Here is a 26,163-nt window from a genome sequence, read left to right on the forward strand (position 1 = left end):
TATTAAAATAATTGGTGGCCAGTGCGCCCCCCCCTCCCCAGTATTAAAATAATTGGTGGCCAGTGCGCCCTAATCCCCCCTCCCAGTATTAAAATAATTGGTGGCCAGTGCACCCTAACCCCACCTCCCCAGTATTAAAATCATTAGTGACAGTGGCCACAGGGTCCCCCTCCCCCCCTGGCAGTGGCAGCAGCACCCCCCCCCCGTCATTGGTGGCAGCAGGCAGTTCCGATCGAGTCTCAGTGTAATGGCCGGGCTTCGATCGGTTACCATGGCCGCTACTGAAGTCCTGGCTGCCATGATTAGTTAATCACTCAGCAGCATTTACTTACCTGCGGGACTCTCCTCCTTCTGAGAACTCACAGGTCTATGCGGCGCATAGACCTGTGAATTCTCAGAAGGAGGAGAGCCCCGCAGGTAAGTAAATGCTGCTGAGTGAAACTGCCTGCTGCCACCAATGACGGGGGGGAGAAAGGGGGACCCTGTGGCCACTGCCAGGGGGGGAGGGACACCCTGTGGCCACTGCCACCAATGATTTTAATACTGGGGGGGAGGGGGGATTAGGGCGAACTGGCCATCAATGATTTTAATACTGGGGAGGGGGGGCGCTAAATCAAAAAATTTTGCTAAAGGACCAGTTATATCAAGTAGCTTGTCCTGACATGCCCTCAGTGCGGAGTCTAAGCCTTTGCGAGGGTTGAAGCCCATCTTTGCTAAAAACTGCACCACCTTTGGATCACAAATTTTGTTGAGAATTAGTGGCCGCGGACACTCAGCCCGCAGTTTACTGCGAGATTCCTTAGTGAGAGGTTTACGTATCATAGCCTCTAAATATTGCGCCACTTGCGTGGCCGCGAGCCACTCCGAGGACCGAGGGTGGTGTAGTGTGTCAGGGTCAAACAACGGCTCGCCCGCCGGGTCCGTAAGGGAAACGGCGGAACCTAAGGCTACGTCAGAATATGCGCCAGTATGCTGCGCTGCAGGAGAGGGGTCTCTTTGTGTGGAAGATTCCACCCCAATATCCACCAATTCCTCCTCTGAGTCGTGCAAAGACTCCAAAACGTGCCTCCTCCTCAGACTCCCTATCGAAGTCAGAATCGGACTCAGGCCGTGTCCGAGTCGATTTTTGCAGAAGGAATCTTGGTGGATCTTTGAATTAAAGACGGTCCATCCGAGGGGACTTAATGAACAACTGTTGTATGGCTGCTATATCTAGGTTACGACGACACATATCATACACACATAGATTTGTTGCATAGAGGGACCACTATACCGGGGATATATACATTCGCTTGGTATTTCATCAGACACCCTGTTTCTCCAATGAGCATTAGACCCAATAGTCCCAATAACAAAAGGTTTTACCCCTCCATTTCAATTTCCCGTTTGTCCCTCGCCTTCTCGCTCCCTCTCCATCTCTCTCCTGGTTTACCTATGGGTATGCGCTTCTGCATGCCGTATATCCTAATGATGGGAGATTGATATTATTTATCCAACTGGAATTGATGAGATGGGGATGCATGTAGATAGGGATGCATGTATCTCACTGCTGTATTGATACTATTTATCCAACTGGAATCGATGAGATGGGGATGCATGTAGATATAAATGCATGTATCTCACTGCTATATTGATACTATGTATTCAACTGGGATTGATGAGATGGGGATGCATGTAGATATGGATGCATATAGCTCACTGCTAAATCTATGGCAGATTTTTGTCACTGTTTGGGCATTGTTTTCTTATGCATTAATTCTCCATACACACATTCTCTCTTCTTACTGAGTTTTCTCATTAAAAGTTTCCATGTAAATATACCTCTTTACTTTAAGCCCTGCCATTATTTAAGCCCCATGAACACTGACCTTGCGTATCTGCCAGATCAGTGCTCAATGCGAGACTGCGTGGTACTAGCGCAGCAAGAGTTAGGAAGGGGGCGGGTTTGAGCCTGCACGCCCCCTGTGACGCTTCCCTCCTATCCTCCCACTTTCCAGGACAATGGGCAGGATGTATGCGCTGCATTCAAAAGAGTGCCGCCCTCTGAGGTGATAGAACCAGTCATGTGATCGGTCACTTGTGCGCATCATGTTACTGCCTCGCGCTTGAGCCGGGGGGAGGAGTCTGGGTCCACATAAAACTCAAGCAGGACACCAGAGTAAACAGGATGCCATGCGCACCTCTAACTTCTGCTAGTGACACCAGGCGAACCTATGTCTAGTACGCCACTTTTACAGACTGACAATAATTTGCACCAAACCGAAGATAAAATCGAATTTAGAGGAAGAATTGTTAGGAAACATTCTTTCCTGTATATTTACTTGTATATAAAGTGCAAGTGCTGCCAAAAATTACAAGGAAGAGGCACTCCGATACAACCTGTATATCACATAAAGGAGGGCCTCATTAACATTGTGGTACAATTGTTCATGTAGTGGGACTCGTACACTCATAAAGCCTATGCACTAAGTGAAAGGGCTACCAAAAATTACAAGGAACTGGCACTCTAAAACACCCTTTGTTACACATAAAGGAGGACATCATACACAGCCTTGAAACATTATGATTGATGGCCTGCTTGTGACCCTCGAAAACATTTGGAGCAAAGGCCTGCTGACCATCTAAAACATTATGGGCGAGGGCCTGCTGCCGCTTTGGTGACTCTAGATAACCTGGGGCCGATCGCACATCACCGTGACAGCGACGATCCATTCGGATGTCTGCCCCAATCAACTTTCATTGTTATTTTCAGTGCAAACCATGGTGACCACGGGTAATGGGGAATCATGGTTCGATTCGGGAGAGGGAGCCTGAGAAACGGCTACGCTACCATATCCAAGCAAAGCAGCATGCGCGCAAATTACCTATTAGGTATAATTAGGTGAGGGTCTACAGGTGAGCTGACCCTGTAAAACTTTATATGCGAGGGCCTTCAGGTGAACTGACCCTGCAAAACATTGTAGGTGAAGGCCTGCTGGTGAGCTGACCCTCTAAAAAATTATATGCAAGGGTCTGCTGGTGAACTGACCCTATAAAAGATTTTAGGTGCGGGACTGCAGGTGAGCTGACCGGGTAAAAGATTTTAGGTGCGGGCCTGCTGGTGAGCTGACTCTCTAAAAAAATTACATGCGAGGGCCTGCCGGTGAGCTGACCCTGTAAAACATTGTAGGTGAGGGCCTGCTGGTGAGCTGACCCTCTAAAAAATTATATGCGAGGGCCTTCATGTGAGCTGACCCTGTAAAGGATTGTAGGTGAAGGCCTGCTGGTGAGCTGACCCTGTAAAAAGTTATATGCGAGGGCCTGCTGGTGTACTGATCCTCTAAAAAATTATATGTGAGGGTCTTCAGGTGAGCAGACCCTGTAAAACATTGTAGGTGAAGCTGGTGAGCTGACCCTCTAAAAAATTATATGCGAGTGCCTGCTGGTGAGCTGACCCTGTAAAACATTGTAGGTGAGGGCCTGCTGGTGAGCTGACCCTGTAAGAAATTATATGCGAGGGCCTTCAGGTGAAAGAGACCCTGTAAAAGATTGTAGATGAAGGCCTGCTGGTAAGCTGACCCTCTAAAAAATTATATGCAAGGGCCTGCTGGCGAACTGACCCTATAAAAGATTTTAGGTGCGGGACTGCAGGTGAGCTGACCCTGTAAAAGATTTTAGGGGCGGGCCTGCTGGTGAGCTGACTTTCTAAAAAAAATTCACGCAAGGGCCTTCTAGTGAACTGACCCTGTAAAACATTGTAGGTGAGGGACTGCTCGTGAGCTGACCCTCTAAAAAATTATATGCGAAGGCCTTCAGGGGAGCTGACCCTGTAAAAGATTGTAGGTGAAGGCCTGCTGGTGAGCTGACCCTGTAAAAAATTATATGTTAGGGCCTGCTGGTGAACTGACCCTCTAAAAAAATATATGCGAGGGCCTTCAGGTGAGCTGACCCTGTAAAGGATTGCAGGTGAAGGCCTGCTGGTGAGCTGACCCTGTAAAAAGTTATATGCGAGGGCCTGCTGGTGAGCTGATCCTCTAAAAAATTATATGCGACGGCCTTCAGGTGAGCTGACCCTGTAAAACATTGTAGGTGAAGCTGGTGAGCTGACCCTCTAAAAAATTATATGCGAGGGCCTGCTGGTGAGCTGACCCTGTAAAACATTGTAAGTGAGGGCCTGCTGGTGAGCTGACTCTGTAAAAAATTATATGTGAAGGCCTTCAGGGGAGCTGACCCTATAAAAGATTGTAGGTGAAGGCCTGCTGGTGAGCTGACCCTGTAAAAAATTATATGTGAGGGCCTGCTGGTGAACTGATCCTCTAAAAGATTATATGCGAGGGCCTTCAGGTGAGCTGACCCTGTAAAACATTGTAGGTGAAGGCCTGCTGGTGAGCTGACCCTCTAAAAAATTATATGCGAGGGCCTTCAGGTGAGCTGACCCTGTAAAGGATTGTAGGTGAAGGCCTGCTGGTGAGCTGACCCTGTAAAAAGTTATATGCGAGGGCCTGCTGGTGAACTGATCCTCTAAAAAATTATATGTGAGGGCCTTCAGGTGAGCTGACCCTGTAAAACATTGTAGGTGAAGCTGGTGAGCTGACCCTCTAAAAAATTATATGCGAGGGCCTGCTAGTGAGCTGACCCTGTAAAACATTGTAGGTGCGGGCCTGCTGGTGAGCTAACTTTCTAAAAAATATTCACGCAAAAGCCTTCTAGTGAGCTGACCCTGTAAAACATTGTAGGTGAGGGCCTGCTCGTGAGCTGACCCTCTTAAAAATTATATGCAAAGGCCTTCAGGGGAGCTGACCCTATAAAAGATTGTAGGTGAAGGCCTGCTGGTGAGCTGACCCTGTAAAAAATTATATGTGAGGGCCTGCTGGTGAACTGATCCTCTAAAAAATTATATGCGAGGGCCTTCAGGTGAGCTGACCCTGTAAAACATTGTAGGTGAAGCTGGTGAGCTGACCCTCTAAAAATTATATGCGAGGGCCTGCCGGTGAGCTGACCCTGTAAAACATTGTAGGTGAGGGCCTGCTGGTGAGCTGACCCTCTAAAAAATTATATGCGAGGGCCTGCTGGTGAACTGATCCTCTACAAAATTATATGCGAGGGCCTTCAGGTGAGCTGACCCTGTAAAGGATTGTAGGTGAAGGCCTGCTGGTGAGCTGACCCTGTAAAAAATTATATGTGAGGGCCTGCTGGTGAACTGATCCTCTAAAAAATTATATGCGAGGGCCTGCTGGTGAGCTGACCCTGTAAAACATTGTAGGTGAGGGCCTGCTGGTGAGCTGACCCTGTAAAAAATTATATGCGAGGGCCTTCAGGTGAACAGACCCTGTAAAAGATTGTAGGTGAAGGCCTGCTGGTGAGCTGACCCTGGAAAAAAATTATATGCAAGGGCCTGCTGGCGAACTGACCCTATAAAAGATTTTAGGTGCGGGACTGCAGGTGAGCTGACCCGGTAAAAGATTTTAGGTGCAGGCCTGCTGGTGATCTGACTTTCTAAAAAAATTACATGCAAGGGCCTGCTAGTGAGCTGACCCTGTAAAACATTGTAGGTGAGGGCCTGCTCGTGAGCTGACCCTCTTAAAAATTATATGTGAAGGCCTTCAGGGGAGCTGACCCTATAAAAGATTGTAGGTGAAGGCCTGCTGGTGAGCTGACCCTGTAAAAAATTATATGTGAGGGCCTGCTGGTAAACTGATCCTCTAAAAAATTATATGCGAGGGCCTGCTGGTGAGCTGACCCTGTAAAACATTGTAGGTGAGGGCCTGCTGGTGAGCTGACCCTGTAAAAAATTATATGCGAGGGCCTTCAGGTGAACAGACCCTGTAAAAGATTGTAGGTGAAGGCCTGCTGGTGAGCTGACCCTGGAAAAAATGATATGCAAGGGCCTGCTGGCGAACTGACCCTATAAAAGATTTTAGGTGCGGGACTGCAGGTGAGCTGACCCGGTAAAAGATTTTAGGTGCAGGCCTGCTGGTGAGCTGACTGTCACGGAACCATGAACCAGACGTACAACAAGAGATAAATGAAAATAAGAAGGCTTTATTGAAAATAAAGCTGTAAAGCAAAAGTCCAAACGGATGGTGAAACCGAGCAGAGTCTTTGCGAAGCCAGAGGTCAGGAACCAGAAGGGTAGTCAGACGAAGCCAGGATCAGGAACCAGCAGGGTAGTCAGACGAAGCCAGGATCAGGAACCAGCAGGGTAGTCAGACGAAGCCAGGATCAGGAACCAGCAGGGTAGTCAGACGAAGCCAGGATCAGGAACCAGAAGCAGCAGCAGTCTTAGAAGCATGTGAACACAAGAGGACCAAGCAAGGAACTGAAGCCACAGACCTCCTATATATGAGCTAGGCATCCAGCTCCTCCCAGGGGAAGGAGGAGCCGCAGGGTGGAAGGCTACAAGAAACCCAGGACCCAAGATGGCCGCCAGCACATGTCAAACGAAGGAGAGCAGCAAGCAGGTAAGACCATGACAGTACCTCCCCCTCAAGGGCCCCTCCTCCGCGGAGCACAAAACGGTTTCTGAGGGAAGCGTGCGTGGAAGGCTCGGAGCAAGGCAGGAGCATGGACATCTGCGGAGGGAACCCAGGAACGCTCCTCTGGACCATAACCACGCCAATGGACCAAAAACTGCAACCGACCGCGGACCAGGCGTGAGTCCAGGATATTGCTCACCTCATATTCCTCACGATTGCCCACTTGGACCGGACGAGGCCGAGGAACCGAGGAAGTGAAACGATTACACACCAGTGGCTTCAACAGGGAGACATGAAACACGTTGGAGATCCGCATGCCAGGAGGAAGCGCAAGGGCATAGGCTACCGGGTTTACCCTGCGAAGCACTCGGAAGGGACCAACAAAGCGAGGCGCCAGCTTGGGAGTGGGCACTCGAAGGTTGAGGTTGCGGGTGGACAACCATACACGGTCTCCGACCTGGTAGGAAGGAGCAGGCGCTCGTCTGCGATCAGCCTGGAATCTCTGGCGCTGCGCAGAGACCTCAAGGGACTTCTGGATCTGTACCCAAGAAGCACGTAGGACGGAAAGGTGATCCTCCACAGCCGGAATATCCTGGCGAGAGAATACCTCCGGTAACACGGCAGGTTGGAACCCATAATTGGCCATGAAGGGAGACGTCCCAGAGGAAGAGTTCACCGCCGTGTTCCTGGCAAACTCAGCCCAAGGCAGGAGGTCAACCCAATTGTCTTGGTGATCGGAGACATAGCAACGAAGGAATTGCTCCAAGGCCTGATTGGACCGTTCTGCGGCCCCATTGGACTGAGGGTGGTAGGCCGAGGAGAAGGAGAGATGAATCCCCAACTGGGAGCAAAAGGCGCGCCAGAACCTGGACACAAACTGACTCCCCCGATCCGACACAATCTCCTTAGGCAAACCGTGCAACCGGAAGACCTCCCTGGCAAAAATCGTGGCCAACTCTTGTGCAGAGGGTAACTTCTTGAGAGGAACACAGTGGCACATTTTGGAAAACCGATCCACAATCATGAGAATGACCGTATGGCCTCGGGATGCAGGGAGGTCCACAATGAAATCCATCCCCAGGTGTGACCATGGGCGCTCCCCGGTGGCTATGGGTTGCAGAAGGCCCAACGGAAGGTGCCGAGGGGACTTACTCTGGGCACAAACGGAGCATGCCGCTACATATGCGGCGATGTCGGAACGTAGGGAAGGCCACCAGAACAGACGTGAAACAGCCCAGGACAGCTGATTCTTTCCAGGATGCCCCGCGGTCTTGGAGTTATGGTAGGTTCGCAACAACCGAGTGCGCAACTCCTCAGGCACAAAACATCTGCCGTTAGGTCTCCCAGAGGGAGCACCAGATTGAGCCGCCAAAATCTGCTCACCCAGGGGAGAGGTCAGGCTGGTGCGAATGGCGGCCAGGATCTGATTCGGAGGTATGACCGAAGTCGGAATCGACTCCTCCCTGGACAGCTCGGAGTACTGCCGTGATAAGGCATCCGCCCTGATGTTCTTGGAACCGGGTAGGTAGGAGACCACGTAATTAAAACGTGACAAGAACAGAGCCCATCTGGCCTGACGTGGTGTCAATCTCTTGGCCTCAGAAAGGTAGGTCAGATTCTTGTGGTCCGTCAGGATGAGAACCGGAACCACCGAACCCTCGAGCAAGTGCCTCCATTCTTTAAGGGCCTGCACGATGGCCAATAACTCCCTGTCACCAATCTGATAGTTGCACTCCGCGGAAGACAGTTTCCGGGAGTAAAACCCACAAGGAAGCAGAGGACCCTCTGGTGTTCTACGCTGAGACAGAAGGGCGCCTACTCCCGTCTCAGACGCGTCCACCTCGAGGACAAAGGGCAACCCAGGGTTGGGATGCGACAGAATCGGAGCCGACACAAAGGCGGACTTTAGGGCCTCAAAAGCTCGGATGGCCTCGAGCGGCCAGACCTGGGAATTACTGCCCTTCCTGGTCAGATCCGTGAGAGGCTTGGCCAGCATGGAAAAGTCCCTGATGAACTTCCGATAATAATTGGCGAAGCCCAAAAAGCGCTGCAGGGAACGAAGACCACTGGGCTGGGGCCACTGTAAGACAGCCGAAACCTTCTCAGGATCCATGGAGAACCCCTCAGCGGAAATGATGTAACCTAAGAAGGTTACCTGGGATCGGTGAAATTCGCATTTCTCAAGCTTACCGAACAGCTTGTTCTCTCGTAACCGTTGCAACACTCGTCTGACATCCAGAATGTGGGCCTCCATGGATTCAGAATATACCAAGATGTCATCCAAATAGACTACCACACACTGCTGCAACAGGTCACGGAAAACATCGTTGATGAATTCCTGAAAGACTGCGGGCGCATTGCACAACCCAAAGGGCATAACCAAGGATTCGTAATGACCGGTCCTGGTGTTAAACGCGGTCTTCCACTCATCGCCCGCCTTGATCCTTACCAGGTTATATGCCGCCCTCAGGTCGAGTTTGGTAAAGACCGTGGCCCCTTTAAGGCGATCGAACAGCTCGGAAATCAAGGGTATCGGGTAAGCGTTCTTGATCGTGATGCGATTGAGACCCCTGTAATCGATGCAAGGCCTCAACTCACCTCCCTTCTTTTTCACAAAGAAAAATCCAGCCCCTGCCGGGGACGAAGATTTGCGAATGTGTCCGCGTGAAAGCGCCTCCCTCACGTACTCCTCCATGGCCTCATTCTCCGCTACCGACAGTGGATAGACTTTGCCACGAGGAGGAACGGCACCAGATTGTAACTCTATGGCACAATCGTATGGGCGGTGCGGAGGTAGGGCAACCGCGCGCACCTTATCGAATACATCCCGGTACTCCTCGTATTCAGGAGGCAACAGAGAGTCCGAGGAAGTACACAGCAACTTGACAGACCCATGGATGCAACTAGCCCCACACTGCGGTGACCACGAGAGGATCTCGACCGATCTCCAATCGAAAGTCGGATTATGCTTCTGGAGCCAGGGGTACCCCAAGACCACCGAGTAGTGTGGAGACGAAATAACCTGGAGGCAGACCGACTCTCTGTGAACGGCACCAATGGCTATCCCCACTGGAAGGGTCTCATGAGTCACGTGTGGCGGCAGAAGGGGTCTGCCGTCTATCGCCTCAAGAGCCAGTGGGGAACCTCGAGCCTGCAGAGGAATGGAATTGGCGGCAGCGAACACACTATCAATGAACAAACCACCAGCACCAGAGTCCACCAACGCCTGGGTCGTCACCGAGCCCCCGACCCAGGAGAGGACAACAGTGATCAGTGGTTTGTCAACACGGGAAACCGGGGACGAGGAGACTCCACCCAAGATCTGCCCCCGACAGGATCTCAGGGTACGAGCGTTTCCCGGACGGTTCGGACATGCCAACCGAAAATGCCCACCGAGACCACAGTACATGCATCGGCCCTCGCGTCTCCGGAGTGCCCTCTCCCCCTCGGACAGGCGAGCAAACCCCAGCTGCATGGGTTCACCCCCAGACAAGTCATCCCCAGGAGGCGTGGGAGGAGAGGGAGGCACGGGTGGGACAGCAAACGTAGGCACCAATCTGTTAGAAGACCTCCGCAGGTTCTCCTTAAAGGAAGGTCTCTCCCTGAGTCTGGTGTCAATCAAAATCAGGAAAGAAATAAGAGACTCGAGCTCAACTGGTAGGTCCTTAGCTGCAACCTCATCCTTCAAGGCATCCGAGAGACCATGAGAGAAAGCAGCGACCAGAGCCTCATTATTCCAGCCCACCTCTGCTGCCAGGGTACGAAACTCAATGGCGTATTCAGCTACGGATCGTGAACCCTGTCTGATGGACATAAGGAGCTTCGCAGCAGAGGCAGCACGAGCCGGCACATCGAATACCTTCCGAAGAGAAGCAACAAAACCGGAAAACTCGGCAACCACCGGATTGTTGTTCTCCCATAAAGGGCTGGCCCAGGCCAAGGCCTTGTCCGAGAGCAGCGAGATCAAGAAGCCCACCTTTGATCTCTCAGTAGGAAAGGCATGTGGCAGCAACTCGAAATAAATGCCCACCTGGTTAAGGAAACCTCGGCACTGAGTTGGCTCTCCCCCAAAGCGCTGTGGAAGAGGGGCAGAACCGGTCATACCCCGAAACACCGCAGGCGCAACAACAGGTGTCGGGGTAGACTCTGGCGCAACAACCGGAGCGGCAGTAGGAGCGAGCCCAGGAGCGACAACCGACCCATCGGCAACGGGAGCGAAATGAGCCGTGCGTTCAAGCAGGGTTTGCAACGCCACAGCGAACCGACCCAACAGGTGATCCTGCTGATCAAGTCTGGCAACCAGCGTGGGTAGCGAGGATGGCCCTGTACCGTCAGAATTCATGGCTTGGTCCTAATGTCACGGAACCATGAACCAGACGTACAACAAGAGATAAATGAAAATAAGAAGGCTTTATTGAAAATAAAGCTGTAAAGCAAAAGTCCAAACGGATGGTGAAACCGAGCAGAGTCTTTGCGAAGCCAGAGGTCAGGAACCAGAAGGGTAGTCAGACGAAGCCAGGATCAGGAACCAGCAGGGTAGTCAGACGAAGCCAGGATCAGGAACCAGCAGGGTAGTCAGACGAAGCCAGGATCAGGAACCAGCAGGGTAGTCAGACGAAGCCAGGATCAGGAACCAGAAGCAGCAGCAGTCTTAGAAGCATGTGAACACAAGAGGACCAAGCAAGGAACTGAAGCCACAGACCTCCTATATATGAGCTAGGCATCCAGCTCCTCCCAGGGGAAGGAGGAGCCGCAGGGTGGAAGGCTACAAGAAACCCAGGACCCAAGATGGCCGCCAGCACATGTCAAACGAAGGAGAGCAGCAAGCAGGTAAGACCATGACACTGACTTTCTAAAAAAAATTACATGCAAGGGCCTGCTAGTGAGCTGACCCTGTAAAACATTGTAGGTGAGGGCCTGCTCGTGAGCTGACCCTCTAAAAAATTATATGTGAAGGCCTTCAGGGGAGCTGACCCTATAAAAGATTGTAGGTGAAGGCCTGCTGGTGAGCTGACCCTGTAAAAAATTATATGTGAGGGCCTGCTGGTGAACTGACCCTCTAAAAAATTATATGCGAGGGCCTTCAGGTGAGCTGACCCTGTAAAACATTGTAGGTGAAGCTGGTGAGCTGACCCTCTAAAAATTATATGCGAGGGCCTGCCGGTGAGCTGACCCTGTAAAACATTGTAGGTGAGGGCCTGCTGGTGAGCTGACCCTCTAAAAAATTATATGCGAGGGCCTTCAGGTGAGCTGACCCTGTAAAGGATTGTAGGTGAAGGCCTGCTGGTGAGCTGACCCTGTAAAAAGTTATATGCGAGGGCCTGCTGGTGAACTGATCCTCTAAAAAATTATATGTGAGGGCCTTCAGGTGAGCTGACCCTGTAAAACATTGTAGGTGAAGCTGGTGAGCTGACCCTCTAAAAAATTATATGTGAGGGCCTGCTGGTGAACTGATCCTCTAAAAAATTATATGCGAGGGCCTTCAGGTGAGCTGACCCTGTAAAAGATTGTAGGTGAAGGCCTGCTGGTGAGCTGACCCTGTAAAAAATTATATGTGAGGGCCTGCTGGTGAACTGATCCTCTAAAAAATTATATGCGAGGGCCTGCTGGTGAGCTGACCCTGTAAAACATTGTAGGTGAGGGCCTGCTGGTGAGCTGACCCTGTAAAAAATTATATGCGAGGGCCTTCAGGTGAACAGACCCTGTAAAAGATTGTAGGTGAAGGCCTGCTGGTGAGCTGACCCTGGAAAAAAATTATATGCAAGGGCCTGCTGGCGAACTGACCCTATAAAAGATTTTAGGTGCGGGACTGCAGGTGAGCTGACCCGGTAAAAGATTTTAGGTGCAGGCCTGCTGGTGATCTGACTTTCTAAAAAAATTACATGCAAGGGCCTGCTAGTGAGCTGACCCTGTAAAACATTGTAGGTGAGGGCCTGCTCGGGAGCTGACCCTCTTAAAAATTATATGTGAAGGCCTTCAGGGGAGCTGACCCTATAAAAGATTGTAGGTGAAGGCCTGCTGGTGAGCTGACCCTGTAAAAAATTATATGTGAGGGCCTGCTGGTGAACTGATCCTCTAAAAAATTATATGCGAGGGCCTGCTGGTGAGCTGACCCTGTAAAACATTGTAGGTGAGGGCCTGCTGGTGAGCTGACCCTGTAAAAAATTATATGCGAGGGCCTTCAGGTGAACAGACCCTGTAAAAGATTGTAGGTGAAGGCCTGCTGGTGAGCTGACCCTGGAAAAAATGATATGCAAGGGCCTGCTGGCGAACTGACCCTATAAAAGATTTTAGGTGCGGGACTGCAGGTGAGCTGACCCGGTAAAAGATTTTAGGTGCAGGCCTGCTGGTGAGCTGACTTTCTAAAAAAAATTACATGCAAGGGCCTGCTAGTGAGCTGACCCTGTAAAACATTGTAGGTGAGGGCCTGCTAGTGAGCTGACCCTCTAAAAAATTATATGTGAAGGCCTTCAGGGGAGCTGACCCTATAAAAGATTGTAGGTGAAGGCCTGCTGGTGAGCTGACCCTGTAAAAAATTATATGTGAGGGCCTGCTGGTGAACTGACCCTCTAAAAAATTATATGCGAGGGCCTTCAGGTGAGCTGACCCTGTAAAACATTGTAGGTGAAGGCCTGCTGGTGAGCTGACCCTGTAAAAAATTATATGTGAGGGCCTGCTGGTGAACTGACCCTCTAAAAAATTATATGCGAGGGCCTTCAGGTGAGCTGACCCTGTAAAACATTGTAGGTGAAGGCCTGCTGGTGAGCTGACCCTCTAAAAATTATATGCGAGGGCCTGCTGGTGAGCTGACCCCATAAAAAATGATATGCGAGGGCCTGCTGGTGAGCTGACCCTGTAAAACATTGTAGGTGAGGGCCTGCTGGTGAGCTGACCCTCTAAAAGAATTATATACGAGGGCCTGCAGCTGAGCTGACCCTGTAAAACATTATATGCGAAGGGCATATATGCGAGGGCATTATTTGTGACGAATAAGCAATGCATGTTGATATGATTGAAGAGGAGAAGGAGGATGAGAAAAGGAAGATTCAACCATATACCCTTGTTTGTGGTGGAAGGGGTGTATTCAGTACATTATAAACAACACATTTAAAGTGCCTTTATGTTCATCAGCTTTCTTCTGGTGGAGTCGAGAAGCCATGGTCAATCCAGGCCTTGTTCATTTTTATAAGAGTCAACCTGTCAGCATTTTCAGTTGACAGGCAGATACGCTTATCTGTTAAAATGCCAGCAGCAGCACTAAATACCCACTCTGACAAAAAGCTGGCGGCAGGGCAGGCCAGCACCTCCAAGGTGTAGAGCGCCAGTTCGTGCCACATGTCCATCTTGGACACCCAGTAGTTGTAAGGCACTGAGGGATCATGATGACGCTGACACGGTCTGCTATGTACTTCTTCACCATCTTCCAAAATTATTCCCTCCTTGTGACAGTAGGCCGCGCATGAGGGTGAGGGTGCTGGCGGGGTGTCATGAAACTGTCCCAGACTTTGGAGAGTGTTGCCCTTCCTCTGTTGGAACTGCTGTGTGTTCCCCTTGTCTCTCCTCCTCGGTTGGCCAAGGAACTACGGACTCTGCCGCCAGCGTTGTCAGATGAAACTTTTTGGAGCAATTTTTGGAGCAATTTTTTAACAAGGATCTTCTGGTATTGCAATGTTTTGCTTGTCCTCACCACCAGAGGAATGAGAGATGAGAAGTTCTCTTTGCAGCGGGGGTCGAGAAGGGTGAACAACCAGTAATCTGTGTTGTCTAAAATATATAACGCGCGGGTCGCTGGAAAGGCAGCTTAACATGAAGTCAGCCATGTGTGCCAGAGTACCAACAGGCAAGACTTCGCTGTCATCAGGAGGATCACTCTCAATCTCCTCATCCTCTTCCTCCTATTCTGTCTACCCACGCTGACAGATGGAATTAGACATCCATGGGTACTACCCTCTGTAGCGGAGGTGTTGTAGAAATATTAATAGATGTAATCTGCTCTCCAATGTCTTTATGTAAGGAAAGGTAAAAATCTCAACCGCAGTCAGCCAAAGGTGTTTTCATGTTGAATTCTTGCTGATCAACTCCTCTCCTCCCTGCCCAGTCTGTGTCTTTTATTTACTCACAAAAGGTGTAAAAGGGGCTGGCCCAAGACAAGGATACAGGAAGTGATGACATACAGGAAGTGATGACATGTCAAAGGACAGGGAAGGGCATCAATGTGGCTGGACAGACAATGCACACGCCCCATCCCTGTATAAGGAAGGATGAGTCATGTCCATTGTCTGATCAGCCAGGCGGCCGCCCATCCCCCATCACTGTCAGCATGGATCCCATTCAATACTGCTCAAAAGTGACCAGTATCTAATGAAGATCATTCTACTGGTTCTTATAGGTTTGAGATTATATGCGAGACATTGCTACGGCTATTGTCAGTATACGGTACAAGTATACCGACAAGGCAGATATGCATGTCTTAAAAGCAGATATGTATCCAGAAAGGGATAGCGAAGCCGCAGCAGAGGTATAATATGTATCTCTCGTTATGCAGACTTCACTTCTCTAATGTGTATAGACATTTGAAGGGAAGAAGCCCAGTGCATTGCACTTAGTGCTCACAAACCAGAAAAACGCCCCCCATCACACTAAGAAAACACGTCTCCAAGCCCATGAGAAGGTTTTCATACTGACGGTTTTACCACTGGTCCCGATTCAACCCAAGTACCCTCTGCTAGAGCGTTCTTTGGCTAAATCCGACACAGGGAGACAGATGACTATCAATAAAAACACACACACATCCTAAGATAAAATGTCCGCATAATAAAATTTCCACAACAGAGGCAACCATCTCCTGCTCCTCCTCCTCTTCATCGTCCAATTTGCGCTGAGAAGACGAACTGAGGGTGGTCTGGCTATCACCCTGTGTAATGTCTTCCCCAATTTCCACCTCTTCCACATGCAAAGTGTCATCCTTAATTGTGAGCAGCGAGCGTTTGAGTAGACACAGAAGTGGGATGGTTACGCTAATAATAGCGTTATCGCCGCTCACCATCTGTGTTGATTCTTTAAAGTTTCTTAAAACTCATAGAGGTCAGATATCCATGCCCACTCCTCGCTTGTGAATAGTGGAAGGTGACTGGAAAGGTGACGCCCATGTTGCAGCTGGTATTCCACTACTGCCCTCTGCTGCTCACAAAGCCTGGCCAACATGTGAAGTGTTGAGTTCCAGCGCATGCTCGTGTCACACAACAGCCGGTGAGCTGGCAATTTCAAGTGCTGCTGCAGCGTTGACAGATCGGCTGAAGCTGTCGATGACTTGCGTAAATGGGCACACACACGGCGCACCTTCACTAGTAGCTCAGTCAAATTGGGGTAGGGTTTGAGAGACCACTGAACCACTAAGTTTAAGAGGTGGGCTAGGCATGGGATGTGTCTGAGCTTGCCGAGCTCCAAAGCCGCCACCAAGTTACGGCCCTTAACAGACACAACCATGCCTGGTTCTAGGTTGAGTGGCGAGAGCCACAGCTCAGTATGGTTTCTTATCCCCTGCCACAGCTCTGCGGCGGTGTGCTGTTTGTCCCCTAAGCATATCAGCTTCAGCACGGCCTGTTGCCATTTCCCCACTGCAGTGCTACACTGCTTCCAGCTACCGACTGGTGCTGCATGAAGATCATTCAGAGGTGGAAGTGGAGGAGAAGGAGAAGTGGGGGTTGGAGCCACTAACGTAGGTGCTGGCGAAAACCCTGATCGATGTAGGGCCCGCAATCCTTGGCATCGATAGTGCAGCACGCCAGACCTGCAGGGTATAGCGACAGTGAGGTCACGGTATGGGCAATCGAGGGTTACTCACTTTTCTGAGGAGAACCCTGGGCAGGCATGCAACGGTGAAAGGAGAGGCAGACACTAGTTCCTCTGGGGCACACTCTGTAGATAGGGACCAGGCCTGATGTTGGGTGAGGTGCCCTGGATGTTGTAGGTGTTTTGAGTGCCTTAGGTAAGGTCCCTTTAAGGATCGTGACGCCAGTGCCTGTAACGGTGGCACACCGATTTGTAGGAGGATTAATTGAGTACACAGTTGGTAAACCAAACGTTGCTTTACTTGGTGAAACAGTCCAACTTTTTACAATCAGTTGAAGCGGTATATAATGCAGTCCTTTATAATACAAGATGCACAGCAGGTTTACTTCACAGCAGGTTTCAATCTTGCAAGATACTTGGAGGGAATATAGTTAATACTTTGCACTGCAATGCTGCTCCATCCCCACAGCTATTCTAGCTGGCTGGATCCCAAGGCCTGGATGCCTAAGTGCTGGCTTAAATCCTTGGTTATAAAATCCTTCCTCCAGTATTGGCACTTGCTTAAGGTCCAATACCTTCTTTTCCTAGCTGTCTTCAGTGCTGGCTTTTAAAGGTGGCTGCAGGTTTCTCCCAGGAGGTGCTGTCCTACTACTGGGGTATCTCATCTGTGTTAGTTGGATTACTGGTCTCCAGGCAGGCTGTACTCATCCTAGCCTCCTAGTGCAACTAGAAACCAGGACTATCTAGCTGCATGTCAGGAGGAGGCTCTCAGCATATCCCGGGCTGGTGCCTTCTCACTTCTGTCTCCATAAAAATACATTAAAGTACACAGTTAAATGTAATATTACTGTCCCTTGTGAGCAGGAGTAACACGTCACCCAATTGACCCTTGTGTAGTGCCCACGCCTACCTAGTGGGACACTACAATAGCACCTGTGCCATCCCAGGGTACGACTCGCTCCCGGCCTCCACAACATTCACCCAGTGTGCGGTCAGGGAAATGTAGTGTCCCTGGCCGAATGCACTTATCCATGTGTCTGTGGTTAAGTAGACCTTCCCAGTAACTGCGTTTGTCAGGGCACGTGTGATGTTATAGGGCACATGTAGGTGTAAGGCGGACACGGCACACCTTAAAAAATAGTGGTGGCTGGGGACTGCATAACGCGGGACAGACGCCGAAATCAGGCTGCAGAAAGCCTCAGTGTCCTCAAGCCTAAATGGCAACATTTCCAGGCCCAGTAATTTGGAAAGCTGCGCATTTAGTGCTATGGCCTGTGGGTATGGACATTTGTATGCTGCGCTGGGACATGGAAGTGGATGTGGTCGCTGATGGTGCTTGCGAAGGTCTAGGTTCAGGGCGGGAGGCATCCGGGTCTGCGTCTTGGACAGGGGATTGGCCAGCAAGTAACACTGGAGAAGAGGAGGCAGTGGTGTAACCCGCAGACAGATTGTGGACCCAGGCATTGGGCCTACTTATTACAGGGCTTTGATGCCATGTGGCTGATCATGCTGGTGGTGGTGAGGTTGCTAGTGTTCACGCCCCTGCTCATTCTTGTATGGCACAGGTTGCAAATTACAATTCTTTTGTTGTCCGCACTTTCCTAAAAAAAGCACCAGACTGCGGAACACCTACCCCTTGGCAAGGGAGATTTCCGCAAGGGTGTGCTCCGGGGAACAGTTGCAGGCCTGTTCGGTGTGGCCTGCCTTCTCCCTTTTGCCATCCCACTGCCTCTTCCAGCTTGCAGCAGATCCCTCCCCCTCTGTACTGCTGTCCTCGCTCGACTTTACACTTTCCCAGGTTGGGTCAGTGACTTCATCGTCCACCACCGTCTCTTCCACTTCCTCACTCTGCTTATCCTCCTGACTTGTTGACCTAACAACAACCTCAGTGATTGACAACTGTTTCTCATCCTCTTAATCAACCTCTTGAGACAGTAATTGCCGTTGAGTTATTGGCAACTGTGTCTCATCATCATCCACCTCATTAAACATTAATTGCCATTCCCCACCGTCATCTTCTTGTGATTGTGGATGCTCAAGAGTTTAGGAATCAGGGCACAAGATCTGTCCCTCTTCAAGTGTGCTTGGCGAGAGGGCCAAATCAAGGAATGACGCTGAAAAGAGCTCCTCGGAATATCCTACTGTGGGATCACTTGTTTGCCCAGACTCTCCATGGTGGGATGAAGGAGGATCAGGGTGAGGATTGGGTTGAGCAGACTCTTGGCTACTGAGACTAGACTTGGTGGAAGACAGGGTGGTGCTTAACCGACTGGAAGCATTATCTGCTGCAATCCAACCGACCACCTAGTCGCACTGATCTGACTTCAAGAGTGATGTCCTGTGCCACCCTGCAAACTGGGACATGAAGCTAGGTAACGTGGATGATAGTTTTTCTTGTGTTCTGGCAGCAGGAACAGTTTCACCGCGCCCAGAGCCAAGGCCTCTGCGTGCACCATCAGCATCACGGCCACTGCCCCGTCCCTTACTGCTCGCCTTCTGCATATTAAATGTTATATATGATTGAAAGTCTGTCACACGTACAGTAGCGTAGGATTTGGAAGTGTATGCGCAAACAAATTTAAAAAGGTGTCTGGGATGTGGAAACGTCACACAGCTGATATCCCACAGATAATGTCAATGCTGTCACCAGCAGCTAATGAAAAATTACAAGGAATGTCACAGGTATTTGGGATGAGGAAACGTTATACAGGAGAGGTACCACCAGTAATGTCACTGTCCATAGCATCTACGCAAAAAAGTACACTGTATGTCACAGATACATTTTTGAAGCGCACACATTACACTGCAGATGTGGCACAGCTAATGTCACTGTCAGAAGCCGACACTGTCTATTGAAAAAGTACACTGTATGTCACAGATACATTTTTGAAGTGCACACGTTACACTGGAGATGTAGCCCTGGTAATGTCACTGTCAGGAGTGGACACCGTCTATTGACAAAGTACATTGCATGTTACAGATAAACTTTTGAAACGCACACATTACACTGCAGATGTGGCGCTGGTAATGTTACTGTCCGCAGCGGACACTGTCTACGGAAAAAGGACACTGTATGTCACAGATAAATTTAAGCGCACACTTTACACTGCAGATGTGGCATTGGTTATGTCACTGTCAGAAGCGGACACCGTCTAGTGAAAAAGTACACTGTATGTCACAGATATTTTTTCGATGCGCACACTTTATACAGGAGATGTGGCGCAGCTAATGTCACTGTCCGCAGCGGACACCGTCTACGGAAAAAGTACACTGGATGTCAGATATTTTTTGGATGGGCACACTTTACACTGGAGATGTGGCGCAGCTAATGTCACTGTCCACAGCGGACACCTTCTACGGAAAAAGTACACTGGAAGTCAGATATTTACACTGTAGATGTGGCGCTGGTTATATCAGAAGCGGACACCGTCTATTGAAAAAGTACACTGTATGTCACAGATATTTTTTGGATGCACATACTTTACACAGGAGATGTGGCACAGCTAATGTCACTGTCCGCAGCGGACACCGTCTACGGAAAAAGTACACTGGATGTCAGATATTTTATAGATGCGCACACTTTGGATGCGCACACTTTACACTGGAGATGTGGCGCAGCTAATGTCACTGTCTGCATTGGACACCGTCTACGGAAAAAGTACACTGGATGTCAAATATGTTTTGGATGAGCACACTTTACACTGGAGATGTGGCGCAGCTAATGTTACTGTCTGCAGCGGACACCATCTATGGAAAATGTACACTGGATGTCAGATATTTTTTGGATGCGCACACTTTACATTGGAGATGTGGCGCAGCTAATGTCACTGTCCACAGCGGACACATCTACGTAAAAAGGACACTGGAAGTCAGATATTTACACTGCAGATGTAGCGCAGGTAATGTCACTGTCAGAAGCGGACACCGTCTATTGAAAAAGTACACTGTATGTCACAGATATTTTTTGGATGCGCATACTTTTCACTGGAGATGTGCCGCAGCTAATGTCACTGTCCGCAGCGGACACCGTCTACGGAAAAACTACACTGGATGTCAGATATTTTTGGGATGCGCACACTTTGGATGCGCACACTTTACACTGGAGATGTGGCGCAGCTAATGTCACTGTCTGCAGCGGACACTGTCTACGGAAAAAGTACATTGGATGTCAAATATTTTTGGGATGAGCACACTTTACACTGGAGATGTGGCGCAGCTAATGTTACTGTCCGCAGCGGACACCGTCTACTGAAAAAGTACACTGTATGTCACAGATATTTTTTGGATGCGCACACTTTACACTGGAGATGTGGCGCAGCTAATGTCGCTGTCTGCAGCGGCCTAACTATTGTACACTATTTAGCGCAGGATGCGCTAAAAATAGAAAATGCTGCCACACACAATAGTTCTTAGAAGGACTTTTGGGTCTGTAAAGCTTTAGCTATTTAGCGCAGTTTGCGCTAAAAATATATATTGCTGCTGCCACGCACAACAATAGTCCTTAAAAGGACTTTTGGGTCTCTGAAAAGTTTTTCTAAGATAATTATTCCTATTTCACTCCCTACACTCTCTGTCCCTTCCTCAGCACAGCTCTCCCTGACTAAGAATGAGCTGAACATGCGTCATCGGGTGCTATATAGCACCCGATGACTCTTTTCAGCCAGCCAATCACTGTAATGACAGCAGCCAACATGGCTACAGCATTACAGTGAGGGCAGTACTTACCTGCACGTTTATTGGCTGCATAGCAAGTGAAAACAGAAAGTTCAAAATCTTTGTTAATTTATTGAAAAAGAAAAACTAAAACATTGCATTCACATAAATATTCAGATCCTTTACTCAGTAGAAAATACAGCATCCAATCTTCTTGGGTATGATGCTACAAGGTTTTGACACCAGAATATGGGGTTTCCTGTCATTGTTCTCTGTAGATTTTCTCAATCTCTGTCAGGTTGGATGAAGACTGTCGGTGAACAGTATTTTCAGATCTCTTCAGAGATGTTCATTTAGGTTCAAGTCAGGGCTCTGGCTGTATCACTCATGGACATTTATGCATTGTAAGTATGCTACAGTATTTGGGGTTCTGAGCACTTCCTCCCATTTAGGCCACTTTATTCAGTGATTTGGTTCTATCCTCAGGATTGGTCATCAATATCAGTGGGGGTCCGACACCCGGCAATCCCAAAGGTCAGTTGTTTTGGGCATCAATGTGAAATTGATAAACTATCCTGGGGATAGATCTTAACCACCTCAGCCCCTATGGCTTAAACACCCTGAAAGACCAGGCCACTTTTTACACTTCTGCACTACACTACTTTCACCGTTTATTGCTCGGTCATGCAACTTACCACCCAAATGAATTTTACCTCCTTTTCTTCTCACTAATAGAGCTTTCATTTGGTGGTATTTGATTGCTGCTGACATTTTTACTTTTTTTGTTATTAATCGAAATGTAACGATTTTTTTGCAAAAAAATGACATTTTTCACTTTCAGTTGTAAAATTTTGCAAAAAAACGACATCCATATATAAATTTTGCTCTAAATTTATTGTTCTACATGTCTTTGATAAAAAAGAAAAATGTTTGGGTAAAAAAAAAAATGGTTTGGGTAAAAGTTATAGTGTTTACAAACTATTGTACAAAAATGTGAATTTCCGCTTTTTGAAGCAGCTCTGACTTTCTGAGCACCTGTCATGTTTCCTGAGGTTCTACAATGCCCAGACAGTACAAACACCCCACAAATGACCCCATTTCGGAAAGTAGACACCCTAAGGTATTCGCTGATGGTCATAGTGAGTTCATAGAACTTTTTATTTTTTGTCACAAGTTAGCGGAAAATGATGATTTTATTTTTTTTAATTTTTTTTCTTACAAAGTCTCATATTCCACTAACTTGTGACAAAAAATAAAAACTTCCATGAACTCACTATGCCCATCAGCGAATACCTTGGGGTGTCTTCTTTCCAAAATGGGGTCACTTGTGGGGTAGTTATACTGCCCTGGCATTCTAGGGGCCCAAATGTGTGGTAAGGAGTTTGAAATCAAATTCTGTAAAAAATGCCCTGTGAAATCCGAAAGGTGCTCTTTGGAATATGGGCCCCTTTGCCCACCTAGGCTGCAAAAAAGTGTCACACATGTGGTATCTCCGTACTCAGGAGAAGTTGGAGAATGTGTTTTGGGGTGTCATTTTACATATACCCATGCTGGGTGAGAGAAATATCTTGGCAAAAGACAACTTTGTATAAAAAAAATGGGAAAAGTTGTCTTTTGCCAAGATATTTCTCTCACCCAGCATGGGTATATGTAAAATTACACCCCAAAAAACATTCCCCAACTTCTCCTGAATACGGAGATACCAGATGTGTGACACTTTTTTGCAGCTTAGGTGGGCAAAGGGGCCCACATTCCAAAGAGCACCTTTCGGATTTCACAGGTCATTTTTTACAGAATTTGATTTCAAACTCCTTACCACACATTTGGGCCCCTAGAATGCCAGGGCAGTATAACTACCCCACAAGTGACCCCATTTTGGAAAGAAGACACCCCAAGGTATTCGCTGATGGGCATAGTGAGTTCATGGAAGTTTTTATTTTTTGTCACAAGTTAGTGGAAAATGATGATTTTTTTTATTATTTATTTTTTCTTACAAAGCCTCATATTCCACTAACTTGTGACAAAAAATAAAAACTTCCATGAACTCACTATGCCCATCAGCGAATACCTTGGGGTGTCTTCTTTCCAAAATGGAGTCACTTGTGGGGTAGTTATACTGCCCTGGCATTCTAGGGGCCCAAATGTGTGGTAAGGAGTTTGAAATCAAATTCTGTAAAAAATGACCAGTGAAATCTGAAAGGTGCTCGTTGGAATATGGGCCCCTTTGCCCACCTATTCAAGGAAACAGGTCGGCACTTCACCTTTAGGTGCACGCTGCACGGGAAAGGAGCAATCTCCAGTAGATACAAAAGATGAATCCCAGCAGCTGTGTCTTTCAAATAAGCTTCTTTTTTATTTTTTCTTCATAAAGCAGAAAGTCCTACAACCAGGACGCGTTTCGGCATGCAAGCCTTTTTCAACAGATACATCCATAAAATAAATCAAAACTTATATATAGGGTCTAGTTCAGCCCATTCATGACGTCTCCACCCAGTGGGTGGTATTTTAAATGAATAATTAATCAATCAATTAATGATAGCAGGTGAAAAACAAAGAAACATATGTCATGGGTTATATTCTACCTTATTGGAGAATCTATATATCCTTTTCATCACAAGGCAGCGGTCTAAAAAGAATACATAAAATATAATAAATGTATCTATGTATTTCAAATATTATACAACAACAAAATCTCATAAATGTGCGACTTCATACTCCCTATTAAGTCCCCTTGGGTGCAGTGTATCCAGGGTATGGATCCAAAAAGCCTCTCTTCTGAGGAGAAGCCTTTTGACATCCCCCCCTCTCCTTGGTCTCTTTACCTGTTCTAATATTTGAAAACGTAACTGTGCGACAGTATGTTTGTATTCCTCAAAGTGACATGGAACCGGTAACATGAGTTTTTTTGTCCTGATATCAGATTTATGTTTACTGATGCGATCCTTCACCGCCTGCATTGTCTCACCCACATATAATAGGCCGCAAGGACATTTAATAAGGTATATGACATTTGCGGAATCACAGGTAAAAAAAAACTTTATTCCAAAACTTTTACCAGTGTGAGGATGATGAAACAAAGGACCTTTAATTACATGTGAGCACTGGAGACAATGCAGGCAGGGAAATGTACCCATCCGAGGCGAGGATATCCGCTGTTGTTTCAATGTTGCTTTTGTACTGCCTAAGTCTGCATGAACCAATTTGTCACGATAGTTCAAATTCTTTTTGTTGCAGATGAGAGGTGAGTGTTTAAATTCATCAACCTGAGGGTACGCTTTATTTAACAGGTGCCAATGCTTCCTGACTATATTATCAATGCCTGTATTAAATGGATGGAATTTATGGATAAAAGCTATCCTGGATTTACCTCCATCTAATGAGGCATCAGTAAACATAAATCTGATATCAGGACAAAAAAACTCATGTTACCGGTTCCATGTCACTTTGAGGAATACAAACATACTGTCGCACAGTTACGTTTTCAAATATTAGAACAGGTAAAGAGACCAAGGAGAGGGGGGATGTCAAAAGGCTTCTCCTCAGAAGAGATACACTGCACCCAAGGGGACTTAATAGGGAGTATGAGGTAGCACATTTATGAGATTTTGTTGTTGTATAATATTTGAAATACATAGATACATTTATTATATTTTATGTATTCTTTTTAGACCGCTGCCTTGTGATGAAAAGGATATATAGATTCTCCAATAAGGTAGAATATAACCCATGACATATGTTGCTTTGTTTTTCACCTGCTATCATTAATTGATTGATTAATTATTCATTTAAAATACCACCCACTGGGTGGAGACGTCATGAATGGGCTGAACTAGACCCTATATATAAGTTTTGATTTATTTTATGGATGTACCTGTTGAAAAAGGCTTGCATGCCGAAACGCGTCCTGGTTGTAGGACTTTCTGCTTTATGAAGAAAAAATAAAAAAGAAGCTTATTTGAAAGACACAGCTGCTGGGATTTATCCTTTGCCCACCTAGGCTGCAAAAAAGTGCCACACATGTGGTATCGCCGTACTCAGGAGAAGTTGGGGAATGTGTTTTGGGGTGTCATTTTACATATACCCATGCTGGGTGAGATAAATATCTTGGTCAAATGCCAACTTTGTATAAAAAAATGGGAAAAGTTGTCTTTTGCCAAGATATTTCTCTCACCCAGCATGGGTATATGTAAAATGACACCCCAAAACACATTCCCCAACTTCTCCTGAGTACGGAGATACCACATGTGTGACACTTTTTTGCAGCCTAGGTGGGGCCCATATTCCAAAGAGCACCTTTCGGATTTCACTGGTCATTTTCTACACATTTTGATTTCAAACTTCTTACCACACATTTGGGCCCCTAGAATGCCAGGGCAGTATAACTACCCCACAAGTGACCCCATTTTGGAAAGAAGACACCCCCAGGTATTTCGTGATGGGCATAGTGAGTTCATGGAAGTTTTTATTTTTTGTCACAAGTTAGTGGAATATGAGACTTTGTAAGAAAAAAAAAAAAAATCATCATTTTCCGCTAACTTGTGACAAAAAATATAAAATTCTAGGAACTCGCCATGCCCCTCACGGAATACCTTGGGGTGTCTTATTTCCAAAATGGGGTCACTTGTGGGGTAGTTATACTGCCCTGACATTTTCCAGGGGCCCTAATGTGTGGTAAGTAGGTAAATGACCTGTGAAATCCGAAAGGTGCTCTTTGGAATGTGGGCCCCTTTGCCCACCTAGGCTGCAAAAAAGTGTCACACATGTGGTATCGCCGTATTCAGGAGAAGTTGGGCAATGTGTTTTGGGGTGTCTTTTTACATATACTCATGCTGGGTGAGAGAAATATCTCGGCAAAAGACAACTTTTCCAATTTTTTTATACAAAGTTGGCATTTGACCAAGATATTTATCTCACCCAGCATGAGTATATGTAAAATGACACCCCAAAACACATTGCCCAACTTCTCCTGAGTACGGCGATACCACATGTGTGACACTTTTTTGCAGCCTAGATGCGCAAAGGGGCCCACATTCCTTTTATGAGGGCATTTTTAGACATTTGGATCCCAGACTTCTTCTCACGCTTTAGGGCCCCTAAAATGCCAGGGCAGTATAAATACCCCACATGTGACCCCATTTTGGAAAGAAGACACCCCAAGGTATTCAATGAGGGGCATGGCGAGTTCATAGAATTTTTTTTTTTTTGGCACAAGTTAGCGGAAATTGATTTTATTTATTTTTTTTCTCACAAAGTCTCCCTTTCC

Source organism: Bufo bufo, chromosome 3 (genome assembly GCF_905171765.1).
Source record: "Bufo bufo chromosome 3, aBufBuf1.1, whole genome shotgun sequence".
NCBI lineage: Eukaryota > Metazoa > Chordata > Amphibia > Anura > Bufonidae > Bufo > Bufo bufo.